General features: G+C 34.9%; 1 pseudogene; it reads right to left on the bottom strand.

Annotated features, from left to right (window-relative positions):
* Positions 1 to 271: 271 nt before the first annotated feature.
* LOC123256696 lies at positions 272 to 1,624 on the bottom strand (annotated as a pseudogene).
* Positions 1,625 to 6,055: the final 4,431 nt, after the last annotated feature.

Here is a 6,055-nt window from a genome sequence, read left to right as displayed (position 1 = left end):
ATGAAGCCATAGAAGTAAGGTCTTATAAGAGTCACAAATATTGCTAGTAAAAATATTTTATGACACTAATAGCTTAACTTTTAGTGTGCAATACTGAGAATTACAGTAACAAGTGTAATAAAATATCAAACACTGAGTTTGTTCTACATTAACCAGAAAATAACCTTTGGAAAGCTACCAGACTGTACATTTCCCTCCAAACCTTTTGGAAGTTTGGGATATGTGTGCAAATATCTAGCAGACATCTCTTTCTCATAAAAGAATTAAGTAGTTATCTCTTGCCATTTGAGAGTCTCTCTCCAGAATCCTAATATTCTTGCATCAGCCAAATACATATGGAATCAGAATTTTGCAGCAAGTCCACTAATAGAATAATTTTATTATCTATGTGCTCTTGTAATTTGTTCATATGCCGGTCAATGTAGCCTGTAATTTTCTTCTCCATCATTTCCATATTTTTAGAAATTATCTTTTCCAAAGAGGAACAAACAGGCTGCTGTTCCACTCCAATGAGTACAATGCTTTCATTTGGCTTTGTATTGTTTCCCTGAGGCTTATTCTTGTCTCCTACATGGAGATGGTTTACTTGACTACACAGGTTTTGAAGAAAACAAAGCAGCTCAGAACTAGGTGTATTTGACTTACCATTTGTTTTATTTTGCAACCAAGATGATATTAAAATTTTAAGATCATTTTCAGGAAGAATCTTGTTTTGTTGTATAGTTTTATTCTCTTCAAGATATTGAATATTTCCTACATTTCCTCTAGCATAATGTTCTGTATTTTTGTCCATATAAGCTTTCATAACTTCTGTGACTGCTCTAGATGTCAAACGAAACTTAGAAGAAAAAGATGGAGTAGATGACTTATCTAATGCTCCTGAAGTTGTTTAATTGTGCAATCCATCAAGCATATGTTCATCTCCAAAAACAGCTGGGTCTTTCTTCCCAAGATACACTGAAGATTTTCTCCAAAAGGAATACACTTTCACTACTGAAAATGAACCATGTTCATTAGTTGTTGAGCACCTGGTGATAATTTTTATCCTATGGATTCCCTCATGGTTTGAACCCTGTCTACATCTATCCTTCATCCTAGAGCAGGAAAGCTTGTTGAAGAATTTGCAGAAACCATCCTTAATTGTACTATAATTTTATTCACAAATATGCTGTTTATCACCAAAAGAAAGTAGCTTAATTTTACATTCTAATTTTAGGTATTTCTTATACAAAGTAATCTCTTTTTTACTGTTGTTCTGAATAGTACAAACATTCTCTCCTCCACTGGTTCCACAATATTCCTCTAGCATACACTTCCATATTCTTTGCTTCACTTAAAATCCTGAGTGGAACTATTTCTTCACCTCTGTGAGGATTGCACTTCAGGTATAGGAATCAGGAATTTTCATTTTCATTGTTCACTTTTCTCTTCAAGAGAACAAGATCCTCACCCAGAGCCGGTGGCGCCAGCACCTCCTTATCCCTGCAGTCTCCACCACAACAATCAGGGTCTTCAAGGGCCACTGTTAGGGGAAGGTTCTGTGCCAAGCCCCACCAAGGAGCCTCCCAGGAGGAAGAGGCCACCAAACCTGGAACCACTCCCCATCCTTGACCCCTGGCTCCATGCAACCCTCAGGCCCTTCAGGCTGATGTCACCTCTGTCTCCCATGCCAACTATTTCCTTCCCATCCTGGCTAGGCTGGGATGGCTCCATCTCCAGAACTTGGACTGAACCAAACTACCTGGGGGCCTGGTCCCTATTGCTCTTGACAGACCCAGTCTGTGATTGACTTCAGGTGATCTGATGAGGGCCTGCAGAAGTTCTGCCACCAAAAGTGGACAGTTTTTGCTCCTATAATCCCCAAATTTTGGCAGACAACAACTTGCTTCCCTTGTTTTCTCTACCTTGGAAGGGCAGCCACAGTTTCTAGACTCCTGTGAGTGACTATACCCAGTAGGGCTCAACAATTCTCAGCAATAGTATTCACCTGTTGTGCATGGACCTCAAAAGTCATCCCCTGGTCAGCTGTTTCTAATTTTATCTTTCTTATCCTCATCATTCTTTTCTCTCCCTCTTTCTCTATCATTTTCTCTGTTTCTGTTTCTCTCTTAAAAATTCTCTTTTTCATTCTCTTTCTCCTCTTTTCTCTATCACTCTCTCCATCTCTCAGTCATAACAACCAGCTGAGTGGTAATACCCAGGTATCTCTGCACTATCCATCAAGGGAACCTAGACACAGCTTCCTCAGATTAAGAAGAACCATAAAATAAGGAGCCTATAAGGAGTTTAAAGATACCATATATCTCTTATTTTATAACACTATATTAGTGGGGGACCTCAACCTTTCTCTATAAGAACTAGATAAATCAACCCAAAAATAAATAAGAAAGAGATGAAAGAGGTGAATGGAATCCTAGAAAAATTAGTTAATAGATATATGGAGAAAAATAAATGGGGACAAAAAGAAATAAACCTTCTTTTCAGCAACACATGGAACACTCACAAAGATTGATCATGTTCAAGGGCATAGAAACATGGGAAACAAATGTAAAAATAAAGTAGAAATAATAAATGCAAACTTCTCAGATCATAATGCAATAAAAATAGTTATTAGTAAGAATACATAGACAGGAAAACAAAAACTAATTAGAAATTAAATAATATGATTCTCCAAAATATTATAGTGAAAGAACAAATCATAGAAACAATTAATAATTTCATTGAAGACAATAACAATGATAAGGCTTCTTATCAAATCCTATGGGACGCAGCCAAAGAACTTCTAAGGGGAAAATTTATATCACTGAATACATATGTTAACAAATTAGGGATTGCAGAGATTAATTATTTGGACATACAAATTAAAAAAAAGTAGAAAATGAACAAATTAAAAATCCCCAAATGAAAACTCAATTACAAATACTAAAAATCAAAGGAGAAATTAAGGCAATCATTAAAAACTATTTCGCCCAATTATATGGCAATAAATATAACAATCTAGGTGATATGGATGGATACTTAACAAAAATATAAATTGCCTAGATTAATAGCAGAAGAAATAGAATACTTAAATAATCCCATATTAGAAAAAGAATTTGAACAAGCCATTAAAAAACTCCCTAAGAAAAAATCGCCAGAGCCTGATGGAATCAGAAGTGAATTCTATCAGATATTCAAAGAACAACTAATCCCAATACTATACAAATTATTTGATATAATAAGCAAAGAATTAATTCTACCAAATTCCTTTTATGACACAAATATGGTATTGATTCCAAAGCCAGAAAGTTAAAAAAACAGAGATGTAAAACTACAGACCAATCTCCCTAATGAACATAGATGCAAAAATCTTAAATTGAATTCTAGCAAAAAGACTCCAGCAAGTGAACAAGAAGGTCATCCATTATGATGAGGTGGGATTTAAACCAGGAATGCAAGGATGGTTCAACATTAGGAAAACCATCCACATAATTGACTATATCAATATCTATATATCAATAAGCTAACAAAAAAATCACATGATTATCTCAACAGATGCTAAAAATCCTTAGACAAAATACAACACTCATTCCTATTGAAAACACTAGAAAGTATAGGAATAGAATGACCTTTACTAAAATCAATAAACAGTATATATCTAAAACCAGCAATAAGCATCATCTGAAATGGGGATAAATTGTAAGCCTTTCCAATAATAACAGGAAAGTAACAAGGATCACCATCATCACCTCTATTATTTAACACTGTGCTAGAAATACTAGCAGTAGCAAATAGAGAAGAAAAAGAAATTGAAAAAATTAAAATAGGCAATGATGAGACTAAGCTATCACTCTTTGCAAATGATATGATGGTCTACTTAAAAAATCCTAGAGAATCAACTAAAAAGTTAATACAAATAACAACTTTACAAAAGTTTCAGGATACAAAATAAATGCACATAAATCAGTCATCAGCATTTCTACATATTTCCAACACATGACAGCAGCAAGAGTTTAAAAGAGAAACAACATTTAAAATGACCCCAGGAAATATAAAATACTTGTGAATCTATCTACCAAAACAAACACAGCAATTATACGAACACAACTGCAAAACAGTTCCAAACAATTAAATCGATATCTAAACAGTTGGAAAAACATTGAGTGCTCATGGGTAGGATAAGCTAACATAATAAAAATGACCATTCTACCTTAATTAATTTACTTATTTAGTGCCATACCTATCAAACTACCAAAAATTTTTAATCAATTAGAAAAAACTATAACAAAGTTCATTTGGAAGAACTAAAGATCAAGAACATCAAGGGAAACAATAAAAAAAATCATGAAGGAAGGTAGCTTACCAGTACCAGATATTAAACTATAATATAAAGCGGCAGTCATCAAAACAATCTGGTACTTGCTAAGAGAGAGAAGGGAGGATCAGTGGCATAGATTAGGGGTAAGGGACCTCAACACAACAGCCTATGATAAACCTAAAGAACACAACTTTTGGGACAAAAATCCACAATTTAAGAAAAACTGCTCGAGAAATCAGAAAATAATATGGGACAGGTTCAGTTTAGATCAACATCTCACACACTACACCAAGATAAATTCAGAGTGGGTGAATGACTTGAATATAAAGGAGGAAACTCTTAAGAAAATTAGGTGAACACAGAACAGTATACTTGTCAGATCTCTGGGAAAGGAAAGATTTTAAAACCAAGCAAGAGTTAGAAAAATTACAAAATATAAAATGAATAATTTTATTACATTGAATTAAAAAGTTTTTGTATCAACAAAAACAATGCAACCAACATCATCAGAAGGGAAACAAAAAACTGGGGAAAATCCTTATAACAAGAAATTCTGACAAAGGATTGATTACTCAAATATACGAAAAGCTAAATCAATTGTATAAAAAATCAAGCCATTAACCTATTGATAAGTGGGAAAGGGACGTGAATAAGCAATTTTCTGATAATGAAATCAATACTATCAATAAACACATAAGAAAGTGTTCTAAATCTCTAATAATTAGAGAAATGCAAAACAAACAAACAAAAAAACCCTCTGAGGTATCACCTCACACCCAGCAGACTGGCTAAAATGACAGCAGGGGAGAGTAATGAATGTTGGAGGGGATATGGCAAAATTGGGACATTAATGCATTGCTGGTGGAGTTGGGAATTGATCCAACCATTCTGGATGGCAATTTGGAACTATGCCCAAAGACAGCTAAAAGAATGTCTGCCCTTTGATCCAGCCATACCATTGTTGGGTTTGTACCCCAAAGAGAACATAGGGGAAAAGACATGTACAAAAATATTTATAGCCACGCTTTTTGTGGTGGTAAAAATCTGGAAAACGAGGGGATGTCCATCAGTTGAGGAATGGCTGAACAAATTGTGGTATATGCTGGTGATGGAATTGTGCTCAAAGGAATAATAAATTTTAGGAATTCCATGTGAACTGAAATTACCTCCAGGAATTGATGCATTGTGAAAGGAGCAGAACCAGGAGAACATGTACACAGAAATGGATACACTGTAATAAAATCAAATGTAATGGACTTCTGTACTAGCAGCAATATCAATGACCCAGGAAAACTCTGAGGGACTTATGAGAAAGAACACTACCCCCATTCAGAGGAAGAACTACAGGAGTGCAAACACAGAAGAAAGACAACTGTTTTAACACATGGATTGATACAGACATGATTTGGATGTAGACTCTTAATGACCACCCTAGAACAATTATCAATAATATGGAAAGAGGTCTTGATCAATGACAAATGAAGAATCCAGTGCAAATGTGTGTTGGCTACTAAGGTTTGGGGGGTAGTTGGGGAGAGAGCAACAACATGAATCATGTAACCATGAAAAAAAATTTCTACATAAGAAAAAAAGGAAGAAAAATTAAATTAAAAGAACAGAAAAGGGACAAAAAGCTGAATGAAGGCTAAATGGGCTCATAACCTCAGCAGGCCTCCCTTCTGACTCCCTCCACCAAATTTTGGATGTGTTCTAAAGAGGACACACACAAGGACATTAGTTTTGTATTAGTCAGAGCTC

Source organism: Gracilinanus agilis, unplaced genomic scaffold (genome assembly GCF_016433145.1).
Source record: "Gracilinanus agilis isolate LMUSP501 unplaced genomic scaffold, AgileGrace unplaced_scaffold8942, whole genome shotgun sequence".
In the NCBI taxonomy this organism is placed as follows: domain Eukaryota; kingdom Metazoa; phylum Chordata; class Mammalia; order Didelphimorphia; family Didelphidae; genus Gracilinanus; species Gracilinanus agilis.
The sequence above is the reverse complement of the archived record's forward strand: the minus strand, read 5'-3'. Positions and strand labels throughout refer to the sequence as shown.